This window comes from Corylus avellana, chromosome 6 (genome assembly GCF_965113065.1).
Source record: "Corylus avellana chromosome 6, dhCorAvel1.hap1.2, whole genome shotgun sequence".
Lineage (NCBI taxonomy): Eukaryota > Viridiplantae > Streptophyta > Magnoliopsida > Fagales > Betulaceae > Corylus > Corylus avellana.
Window position 1 is genome coordinate 16,659,376 of NC_142495.1, and position 12,500 is coordinate 16,671,875.

The window sequence follows — 12,500 nt, forward strand, 5'->3', positions numbered from 1 at the left end:
CTACAATCGATCGGGCTACCAGAGCCTCCAATTTTCCCAAAATAGCTCTTTTAAGACCAAAACTTCTAAGATTGCTTCTTTTTCTTCCAAGGACCTACCAAAACAAGAAAAACACATAAAAGAACTAAAATGGTATAAATTAACCAAACTAAAGGATTAACACATGTAAGTTAAGGGCATAAAATATGAATATTTTAGTACTTAACACACCCCCAAACTTACATATTGCTAGTCCCTTAGCAATACAAAACTAATGACTAAATGGAAAAACAGAAAACAAAAAGATAAATTCATCTTTCGTGGGATGTATGATTGCATTTAGCGTATGCAACAAGCCTTTTAAACCTCTAGGAATTCCCTAGAGGATGAGTGGAGTCTTGTGAGGGTTTTCCATAAATGTTACCCACAAACATCATGCACAGTTCATGTTATTCCAAAAATTAAAGCATCACTTCAAAATCATGATTTTCATTCATTAATACGCTTAAAAAGATGAACTCCATCTTCGCAATGAATTGGAATCTCAAAGTTAAATTACTTATAAAGGACATGCTAAAACATCACAAGTTTCAAAATAGTGTAAAATGAACTAGCACAAAATTATGAAGCTTCCAAGTATTTCCAATGTGAAATGTCTCCATATCTCAAAGTTTACTGGAAATTACTATTAGAATGAACAACAATGGCATATTTCTTTTTCTTCTTTTCTCTCTCTCTTTTTCTTTTTTTGGTCAGGTTTACAATGTTCCGTTTCCTTAAGCTTTCTAATTGACCCATGTAACAAGTGTTAAGTCAATGACTTCCAAACCAGATGGTTTTAGGGCATTAGGTGTAAAACACCCCTAAGGACCTACTAACTCGAGTCAAAAAGGCTACAAAACCAAACTAACCATGACATTAATCAAATCAAAATTTTCCACTTTTTGACATGAACACTCAATGCTTTGAGGCAAGAAGTCTAGTTACTCAGTGAAAAGCTTTATCAATGATCTTTTTTTTTTTTATCACACACACACACACACACACACACACATATATATATATATATGCCAAAATATCCATCTAATAAATCATCCAGTTTCACCCAAGACATAGAAAACACACACATCAGCGTTCATGTCATACCTCACAAATTATGTGCTAATGTGCCTGTGTGATCAGATCAAAGATGTGATTTTTCAACTTGTCCTAGGCAAGTAACCAAACTAACAAATTCTATCATCAGATCATGTGTTCAAAATTTTAAGCTCACTGATGAAATCAAACCACAATTTTTTTATATTAACTTAAAATTTTAGGGCAAACATGAACATATATATATATATTTTTTTCCACAAAGCAAACAACAAATAACATGAAACTGGGACAAAGTGTGTGTAGACAACATGTGTTCCCATACCCCCAAACTTAAATGATACATTGTCCCCAATGTGTCTAAAACAAGGAAAGAATGTACCCAGGAGATGGGCAACACTGTCTTGAAAAGCATGGCTTATAGCACACCCCCAAACTTGAATCGAAGCACACTTGTCCCTGCAAAATAAGAAAACACGAAAACAAGTAAAAGGAAACAAAACTAAAAATAAAATAAAAAGATTAAGTGAAACATACAATAAATAAAATAACAAGATAAACTATGGGGTGCCTCTCATGAGCGCTAAGTTTAACGTCTTCAGCCAAACAGTGGATCCCCTCTCAATGCTATCCCGAAGAAGATGCTCTTGATGGTGGTGGTAAATGGCTAAGAATGGACCTCATCAATTCTTCTAAGGCAGCTAGTCTTTGGTCCATCAATTCTTTATCCTCCCGAGCCTCTCTTCTTTGATCAGCCAACTCTCTCCAAAGGCCGGCCATTTCTTCACTGATTGAGTGATACTGTGCTGCACAAAAAATGACTGGGGCCTCCTCCTCTGGTGCTTTCAGCCTCGAACTCTTCCACGGCAGCTGCTAGTGCTTGAGGTACCCGGGGCATGTGGGAGCAGCTTTTGTTCCATTGGCGAATGCCAAATTGGGGGGTAGTGGTGACTAGATCATCAGTTGCGGTGCCCTTGATGCCTTTCTTCTGGAGGATATAAATGATTAAATATGGAAAGGCAGCCCCCATGAGTGAGTGGAGTCAGCTCCTCCGATATGCACTCTATTCCAAAATTTGTGAATTTGGTTCCAAATGATATCGGGAATGGAACACTAGGCACCTTTATGAAAGGCCTAGAGTGTTTGGAGAAATTGGTCCCAGCTTTGAGTCTTGTGCCCCAAGGGAAAGGCATTGCGGTGCAAAATAAAGTCCACAAACTAGAGCTGTGGAGGGAGCTTGGACCGGCTACCGGCATTATAGTGAGTGTCGACATATTGACCTTGACACATATCTTCAATGATCTCCGCCACATAAAATCCGGGAGGTTACTCTGCAAGTTGTGCTTCTTTTGAAGGGTGCTCATCATAGCATTCGAGTGCAGCAGCAATGTCAGCCCTCGTCACTTTAATAGCTCGGCCATGCACTGTGGAAATAGGGAAGCCAGCCTGTTGCAATCATGAGACAAGTGGGCATAGAACTCGGTCACCAATTTTTTGTATGCAGTGGAGATGACCGGCTTGAATAGCTTCTTGAGCCCCAGGCGCTTGAACTTTGCGACTGCCCATTGAGTAGCGTCAAGGTGTTGGAAATCTTCTCGGATGGCAAAATTTGTTTCAAACAGCAGTTCCCGCTCCTCAAAAGTGGGTGGGGAGGAGATAGCTTGGGCATCAGAGCCCCGGGAGGAAGAAGCTCGAGTTTTTGGCATGATGAGCTTGGTTCGGGAATTCTGTCGAACACCTGGTGTGCAATTGGACGACCAAGGTTTGAAAATCTCCGCAACTACTGCCCGAACCCCCTACAAAACAGTGAAACTCCAACCACAGAGAGAAATGTAGGTGGAAAAATACCCACAATTTGCTAAAATTAACAAAATTGGAGGTTGGGGGAGGGAAAGCCGAGTTGGGTTGGTGATATGTGAAGGGGAAATGGTTGTGTGTGTCATGTGGTGGAAAGTGGTGACCGGAGAGTGTGGTGTGTCGTGGGGTGCGCTAGTGATGAGTGGTGGTTGGTGGAAGTGAGGGAAGAGCAGTGGTGCGCCGATTGGGTGAAGTGAGAGTGCAGGCGGGTGTACGGCACTGGGAAGAAAATGATGGGGGGAATGGGGGAAAGGGATCTAAAATAGGTGACGTGGCTTTCTGCCGTAGTGCGCTTGATCGCACGGACAGAATGTAAAACAGCCAAAAGTTGGGTACTGCGCTCGATCGCAGTAACAAAATGTAACAAAAATGACAAAGGACTTGAAACACTAAAACACTAAAGTAACAAAGGAAAACAAGAACAAAATAAAAATAAAACAAAATAAAAGAAAGGAAAACAAACAAAATAAAAAGGATATGCTATGGGGTGCCTCCCATGAGCGCTAAGTTTAACATCTTCAGCCAGACTGTGGTACTTTAAACTTGAAGCACCAATCTTTCCTTCTCTTGCACCAAAGGGAATGAATCTTTTTTGTTGCAAGATGCTTCCGAGTGTTTATAGATCGGGGAGGACCACTTTGAGTTTTCTCTAACAGTTTCTCATCCGGTGGGGAATCATGAATTGGAATAAAGTAGGAAGAAAACTCATGGAGTTCATCTATATTGATGTCCTCAATTTACTCATCACATAGCCCCAACAGACTTCTCTCTTGGATTCTTAGTAATTTGGGAATAGGAGCAAATGTTGAATAAGTCTCAGTGCTCTCTTCCTTTTTTTGATGTAGGTCCACTAGAACCTCAATTTGCTCATCTTCTTCTTCAACCTTGTTGTTGTTAGGAGTGGAATCCAATAAGGCCTCAGCTTGCTCGTGTATCATGTCAAGGTCCATATCAAATTCATATTGAGTAAAGTGCTCTTCCAATGGATCCTCCAGACTTGGCTCACTAAACATCTCAGCTTGCTTGAGGAACTTGTCAAGATCCAAGTCAAACTCAAATTGATCAAAACGCTCATTCAATGGATCCTCAAGACTTGGCTCATTAGAAGTCTCAGCGTACTCAAGTAGCTTGTCGAGGTCAAGGTCACGGTCACCTCCAAATTCATGAAAGCACTCTACCAAAGGATCCTTAAGACTTGGCTCATTAGAAGTTTCAACATGGTCAAGTAGATTGTCCAGGTCTAGGTCACCTCCAATTTGATCAAAACGCTCTCTCATTGGATCCTTAAGACTTGGCTTACAAAAACTCTCCTCAACAATTTCTACTAAACTAGCATGCGCTTCTTCTAACTCGTAATTCTTCGGAGGAGGTGTCTCTTCTTGGTATTGTTGTGGAGAGGAATATGAATAGTCATATATGGGAGATGGTTCCTCTTTATGAGCTATTATCTTGAAAATGGATTGCCTCAGACTAGGACTAAGACATGAATATGATCGACCATAGAACTATGGAGATGGCTCCTCTTCATGAAGTTGGGGTGCTCGAATTCTAGGGGCTTGAGTTTGCCATGAAATATTAGACTGTTGGCTCCATCACGGGTATAGGAATCAAAATAGTGGTCGGTCCTCAGTCTAGAGAACGATGTGTTCTTATGCCCAAAAAATTTTGTTAGAAATTTGTCTTATTGAAGGACATTCTCTAACATGTTGATAAGGGTGATGGCATAATAAACATGGTCCATGGGGCGTCGGAATGCCTCCCCACATGTGTGAAATTAAAAATAAAATAACAAAAAGCTAAAAGAAAAAAAAAACAAATTAAAAAGAAACAAAGTTAAAAATAAAACTTACAAAGATGCAGACTTAACTGACCCTATATGAAATAAAAGAAAAAAAATCAGATCTATAATTAGTGCAGTAACTGTGCTATTCTTTTGATGTGCGATCGATCGCACCATAAGGTGTGCTCGATCCTACTAGTGCACTCGATCACCCTGGTTGGGCGCTCGAGCACTCCTCCAGAAGCAGAATAGTAACTACGAAAAAAAAACAGAAAATTAAAAAAACTAAATTAAAATAACACAACTAACGGAAAATAATTCTAAACAAAATTTGCCGCAATCCCTGTCAATGACGCTAAAAACTTGTTGTGCAAATATCTACCTAAATTAATAGGCAAATAATTGTTATATGTTTTACCTGCAAGTGCACAAGGTCCATTTAGTAGTACATGGTGCAAGTACAGGATCATTCCCACGAGGATTGCTAAATTTTGTTTAAAATATATATTCCTTAAGTAAAACAAAACAAAGATTGATTTTGATTTGATAATAATAAAAGGTAGGGCTTTGATATCCACAACTAATTATATTTAGATAATATATCAATATGCAATGCATTGATCATGTCATGCATACTTAATGTTTGTCAACTTAAGGGCATGGGTGTTTATTCCTTAAGCTATTGATTTCCCTAAGCAACGAACTAGGCAAGGGTGTCTACTCTAATTCTTTTCTTTCTTAAAGGATTTAGCATGGGTGTCTACTAAGTTGTTCTTTAAGAAAGCATGAATTTGTGGAAATCGACAAACACATGAGGCCTAGGGCATGGGTGTCTACTCCCAGTTCCCTATGTTGATTAACCCAAGAATCCGATGTGGATATCTTTTGTTACTTTTATTAAACCCAAGACTCAGTCATCCAAATTGATTTAACTAACTAGTCCATACTACATGCATATGTTGATCAGGCAAACACATATGAGGAATTCATGAAAACAGGAATTAATCAAGTTAAATATCACAACATGATCATCATAAAGGTGCCAATATTGAATATTAACTATACATAACTAGGGCTTCAATCTAGCCCTACTAAGTAAATTAGTTACACATAAACTTGATGTTAAACATCTTCATAAAAATAAAAAGAAAGGAAAAGAATAAACCTGAAACTTGGACTTGAAGAGCTCCACTTCTTCTCCTTGGAAATTGTGTCCTTTAAATTGTTGTCTATTCTAGAGGTTTAAGGGTCTATTTATAAGCCTTAGGAATACTCTAGAAACCCTAAAAATCGTAGGGTTTGAACCATAGTTCGCACAAAGTTACAAAACCCTAGAAATTGCATTTTCTATATCAAGGCTGGCGGTTGACTTGCTCATCACGCACGGGTGCGCTCGATCGCAGCCCGTGTGTGATCGATCGTAGGACTGCGATTGATCCTGTTGTGCTGGGCACTCAATTGTAGGTGCCTTGCGCTCATGGTCTTCGCCTGCAGTGCGCTCGATTGCAGCTCCCCTGCAACTGATCGCGCTTCCAAAGCCTCCAATTTTCCCAAAATAGCTCTTTTTAAGTCCGAAACTTGTGTGATTGCTTCTTTTTCTCCCAAGGACCTACAAAAACAAGAAAAACACATAAAAGAACTAAAATGGCATAAATTAACCAAACTAAAGGATTAACACATGTAAGTTAAGGGATTAAAATATGAATATTTTAGAACTTAACAATAGTGGAGATATTCCAAAGTGCTCGCAACATCAATGGTGATATTCAATCTTTGATAAAGTTTCAGATTCTTCTGCTCCCAAGTGTGCCTCATCTTCTTTAGCAGTTGGATGCAACCGATCCTCAAGGCTCCCATTGACCATGAATTCATAAACTAGAGCCTTGAAATTATTACCTTGATAATTAATACTTGAACAAACTGTAACTATCTTTCCAAGATTAATCCGATGCTTGATGCTTCTTAGGGCCTTGCACTCAGCGGGAAAGCTCTTGGAGGTCCACGATGCAAAAGGTTGAGCACCTTCACAGCGATTGTCATTTTGCCCGCATCAATGATTCCTTTATACACGAATCCAAAACTACCCACACCAAGCAAATTAGTAGAGGAGAACTGTTGTGCAAATTTATTTAACTCGCAAGTGCACGAATCAATTGTAGTTTAATAGATTGCAAGTGCGAGGTCGATCCCACAGAGAATTGTATTTTTGAAATAGCAATTTATATCTAAACTAATTAAATCCTAATCTAGTTCCAAAAGGGTTTTGATTTTTGAGTTTTGAAAATTAAAGGATAAACATAAACTAAATAAAATAAGTAAATCTAAGGATAAATGTACTAAGGTTTGGGAATTCACACTCACCAAATCATAACAACATACTTTATGTTCATCAATATTAATCCGAAGTTCTCACAAATTAAATCATAGATATGTTTTACTATGCTTCAAAGAATTAATCAAAACCATCCAATGTATCCATTCATTGACCAAATCACAAAAGGAATCCAAATTCAATTGAAACACCAGATGTATCCGTAGAACAAATCACAAGGGATATCCAATTTTTATGAATCAACAGCCAAGCAATCAATCATATGAAATTATCTCAAATCATCACATGTATCCTTGAATCACAAGAGATATCCAAGAATCACTCCATACAATTGATTAGAAGTAAAACAATTGAAATATAAAACCCAATAAAATCAGAATAATAAAAACTTACATAAAAGTATTGATGTTCTTCATCGGTGAGGCTTCATCCCCAACCTTAGTTGGGAATTTAGCTCCACATAAAAATAAAATCTAAACCTAAACCTAAACCTAAAGAAAAATTAAACAAAAGAATTTTGCTCTCTGGGATTGTGTGTCTTTTCTTGAATGCAAAGAAGTCTATTTATAAGCTTAGGGAAGTCCTAGAAGCCCAAGTAAACCTAGATAATTCGGAGGTCTGTCTCCCAGTTAAAATAGAAGTCTGAAATCGGAATAGGATTCGTCCAGATTTGTGTCTCTTAATTGCGGGGCGATTTTGACATAGAAACCGTCCGAATTACGAAAATTATATTTCACAACAAATTGTAGTATTTTGAGTTAGCTTTCCAACGCCACTTGAATCACCTCAATCGGATATGTGAACGAAAAGTTATGGTCAAAATACTGAGACGTGTAGAATCTGAATTTGAATCCAATTCGAAATTTTATCCAATCTGAACTTTAATCTGATTTAACCTTTTCTTGGATTTGGTTAGACTTAACCACATCATCTAGGTCTTCTCAAAGTATGCTTTCTTCCAAACTTCGCATTTTTCCCTTTAAAGCTGCAGTTTTTCTTCAATGACCTACAAAACACTAAAAACGCAAAACTAACACAAAATATTAAATAACGACACAGCTAAAGGATTAACTAATGTAAATAAAGGGGTCCAAATATGCAATATTTGGCACTTATCAAGAACCCATGAGTGGCTTTTAGGAGACTTTGGGAAGACAAATTTAAAAGCAAATTTCCTGAAGAACTTGAAGTAGTTTCTTTTCTTTTCTTTTCTTTCTTAACCAATAGACATACAGAAAAGAAAGCATAGAAATTACTCCTAGAAGCCCGCAAACTATAGAAATTACTCCTAAACCCTAAACCCTAAAAATTTCATGGGTAAGGTCAATTTCGTCTTCATAGACTCTTTGAAGTTACATTTCGGCAACGGCATCTAAGGTATTCCTCCACACAGCTGACTATTTCCCACAACTGAAGTTGCACTTGAGTTCTTGAAAATGTCATTTGTTGGCGCTAGTCCCTCAAAATTGGTGTAAGATAAATTCAAAAGATCCAACGAGTTGAAACCCATAAAAAAATCTAGAATTGTTCCTGACAAGTTGTTCCGAGAAAGGTCTAACTTTCGTAGTCCTTTCAAAGAACCAAAACTTGATGGAATGGTCCCTTGGAAAACGTTTCCCCAAATTCTCACACTTTTCCCATTGCCGATTCTCCATATCAACCCTTCTTCAAGTAGATCTCGAGCCCCAAAAATGTTTCTCCATGCAAAGGAGGGTTTGGTGCCCAATTTTGCCATGATAAAAGACCCATTTGAATACTTCGCCAATATCATTTTGTCAACAAAGCCTCACTAAAACTCACAAGATCTCGGAAGCCCATCCCCCTTCTATCTTTCAACTCATCCAATTGATGTGAGACTCATTTTCCTGATGGCCCCAACAAAATTTTTGCATCATAGAATTAATCTTCGAACATAAGCGCTTTGGTAGCCGAAAGAAGCTCATACTATACGTTGGAATGGCTTGTATAACAGCTTTCAAGAGAACCTCTTTGCCGACTTGTGACAGAAATTTTAGCTTCCAATCACTTAATCTCCTTAATACCCTATCCATGATGTTCTTGAACGCTTGAGTTCTAGATTTTCCCACCAGGGCTAACAAACCCAGGTATTTGTCATAGCGCTATGTTGCCTAGATCTCGGATACCATCATTATTTCCTCCTTTCTTTCCTGTAGAGTGTTGCAACTATAGAAGATCGAGGTCTTCTCTTGGTTCAAAAACTGACCTGATGCCATCTCATAAGCCTGTAAGAGAGCTACCATTTGTTGCCAGTGGTAGGATGTAGCCTTTCAAAACAAAAGAGTTAATAGTTAATTCAGAGTCCTTTTTTGGTGGTCGGCACCGCTATAAGTTCTCCTCTACTGTCAGCCTCAGTGAGAAGAGAGCTCAAAGCTTCTGCACAAAATAAAAACAGGTAAGGCGATATTGGGTCCCCTTAGCGAATACCCCTTGTTGGTTGGATCTGTCTCATGGGAGTACCATTGACAAGGACCTCATAGTTTGCTAACTTTACACACATCATAATCAGTTGGATCCATTTCTCCTCAATACCTAAGCGGTCCATAACAGCTTACAAAAAACTCCATTCCACCCTGGCATAGGCTTGCTCATGTCTAGCTTGACCGCCATATACCCTACCTTACCAAAGATTTTTTTGAGTGCATAGTATGTAGGGTTTCATAAGCTGCCAAAACATTGTCCATGATCAAATGACCCGGGATGAATGCACTTTGGTTTGGGGAGATAATCTCATGCAATACCATTTTCAGTCGATTCGCAAGAATCTTGGAAATAAGTTTGTAGAACACGTTGTTTTTAGAGCACGTGATTTTCATGTGCCAATTTAATAGACTGAATTATAAATATTGCACTACTCCATTATGCATCTATAAATCAAAGATGCCAGATGCCACATTGAAGCTCTCAGCGAGAGACAATTTCTTAAGACATCTTAGTTGTTCTATGTTAACCGTGAGAAACCAAAAACAAAAACTTGATAGAGACATAACAAGGAACAAACAATCACTCATTCATTCAAAAAAAAAATTAGGGTTCTTTGAGTGATGCCAAGTTCTTAAAGTATAAAGTAAAAGACAAGTACGTTGCCATGTGCAATTACTTCAACACTTCAGAAGGAAAGGAAAAGCAAAACTTTCACAGGTATGGAAAAGACGTAAAGTGAGAATAACTTCATTATTGTGGTTGCTGATTGATTTCCATGTCTGAATCATTTCATGGATATTGATTGCATTTTGCTTTCTTCTAGAACATTATCTGCCTCCCACAATTAAGAATATATATTTGTAATATTAATTTGCAAGATTATTTCTATAGAGCAGAATATTCCAAGTATTTTTCTTTCCGTGTGTTGGGATTAGCAACTTGTCTATGTGTATTACATTATCCTTACCAAATTAATTTGGATTTATCTTCTTCTTAACCATGTTGTGCCACATCACTTTGTGTGTGTATATATATATATATATATATATATATATATATATATATATATATATATATTACAAAATATTTTGTAAGCCTAGCATTCCTCTTAATCTTTACGGTCCTGGCTTGCTTTTCTCCTCTATGCACAATACATATTTACTGCAACTCTACTTTCAATTAAAAAATGTGTAGAAACTTAAAATTAAATAAAAGGATAAATAAAGAGAACAATTGAGATAAATATTTAATAGTAGTTAAGTGTTAGGTATCTATGTCCACCAATAAGAAAAAGCCAATGAGAGTACAAGCTCTTGTTCTTTATGACGTTTACCGTATAAAATACTCATATTTATAAGATAATTGAGATATGTGAATATAAAGATAAGTATGGTAATCAAGTCATTACAATCAATCTTAATAGGTAATTATCTTATAAGGAATATAGACCTATTATAAAACCATATCATATATTCAAACAATACAATTGTGTGGGTAAAGAAGAGTTGCAAGGCGAGAAAAAACCCTAGCTCCTTAGCGAGCACCACACAGGTCCTCTCCTTCGGGGAGGAGCGATGGGCTTGCTTCCTCCCTCCTCCCTCCTCCCCTCCCCCCCCCCCCCCCCCCTCCCCCTCGCTCCTCCTTTTCCTCCCCTCCTCCCTCTCTCCCCCCCCCCTCCCCCTTCCCCCCTCCTCCTCCTCCTCCTACCCCTCCTGCCTGTGCTGGTTTTGTTTCCCATTCTCTGCCTTTTTAGGGGTTTTCACCGCACCTTGCTTTCAGTCCTAGCAGCTATTGAGTCCCCCCTTCGGGATGCCGCCTTTTCCCCATGCTCCGGTCTCCTTGTGGGGTTCAGATCCGGTTTGCCTCAAGCTTGATCTTGATTCTCTCGGGCTTGGCCTCCACTCCCCCTCCAATGCTGCTCTTGGTTGTTGGTTTTGTTTTTTGTTTCCTTATTTTGTTTTTGTTTGTCTTGATCTTCCCTGTATTCTGTTTTGGTTTTCCTTGTAGTTTTTGTTCTTGTTTTATTTGCTTGTAATAAGGCCTTGTTCTCTTGTTGATCTGTGGGGTATTTGTTGTTAGTCTAGACCCTTGGTTGTGGACGAGAACTGTATCCTAGCTTTTGGGTCGAGGAGGATGAGTGTTGGCACGGACGTTTTATGCGCCCAGGGCCAAGGAATAAGCCCTACCTATGCATTGGATTGTGTCTGCCTGGAGCAGATCTGTTATTTCATTTGAAGATTAGTCATAGGTTAGCGGAAGTTGAAATCATTGATAGGTCTTAAATGATAGAATGTTATGTATGTGTCTATGATGTTGTAACTTTGTAGCTTCGGCTATGATTTGCATTCTTTGAGCTTTGTACCCTTGTGATGTAAGAGCTATATGCTCGTCATCCTTTTTATTAATGAGATTGGAATGATTTTCCCTTTATATATATATTCAAGCAAAAAAATAGAGGTTTAGTGATGGTTTTTTGGTGATGGTTTAGGGCTAAAAAATATCATTACAAAAGTAGTGACGATTCCAAAGGGTAGCTAAACAAGGGTAGGGAAATGGGAAAATGTGTTAGTTTAGGCAAAACCGACACTAATTAGTGATGGTTTTTAAAAAAACCATCACTAATTTATTAAATTCCGATATATATATATATATAATTTTTTCCACTTATTAATTGATTTCTTTTTTCATGGATTCCAAGGAGGTAGCACAAAACTTCACTTCTAGAATGGGCTTATGTTAAGTACTAAAATATTCATATTTTTAGCCCTTAACTTACATGTTTTAATCCTTTAGTTTTAGTTAATTAGGCCATTTTAATTCCTTTTTGTGTTTTCCATACTTTTGTAGGATTTTGGAAGAAAATGAAGTAAATCTAGGAGATTTGCGATCAAAGAGAGAAAATGGGAAAAGTGGGAGCCCCTGACACTGCGATCGAGCGCAGTACTAGAGAAGACAAAGCCTGAAGCGGCCACGAGTGCTCGAGAGCACAACAGAAGAGGCTCGATTGTAGATGTG

General features: G+C 38.2%; 1 pseudogene; it reads right to left on the minus strand.

Annotated features, from left to right (window-relative positions):
• The window catches only part of LOC148584947 (putative LRR receptor-like serine/threonine-protein kinase At3g47570), a 28,195-nt pseudogene extending 19,381 nt beyond the window's left edge, over positions 1-8,814 (minus strand).
• Between the last annotated feature and the right edge of the window lie 3,686 nt (positions 8,815-12,500).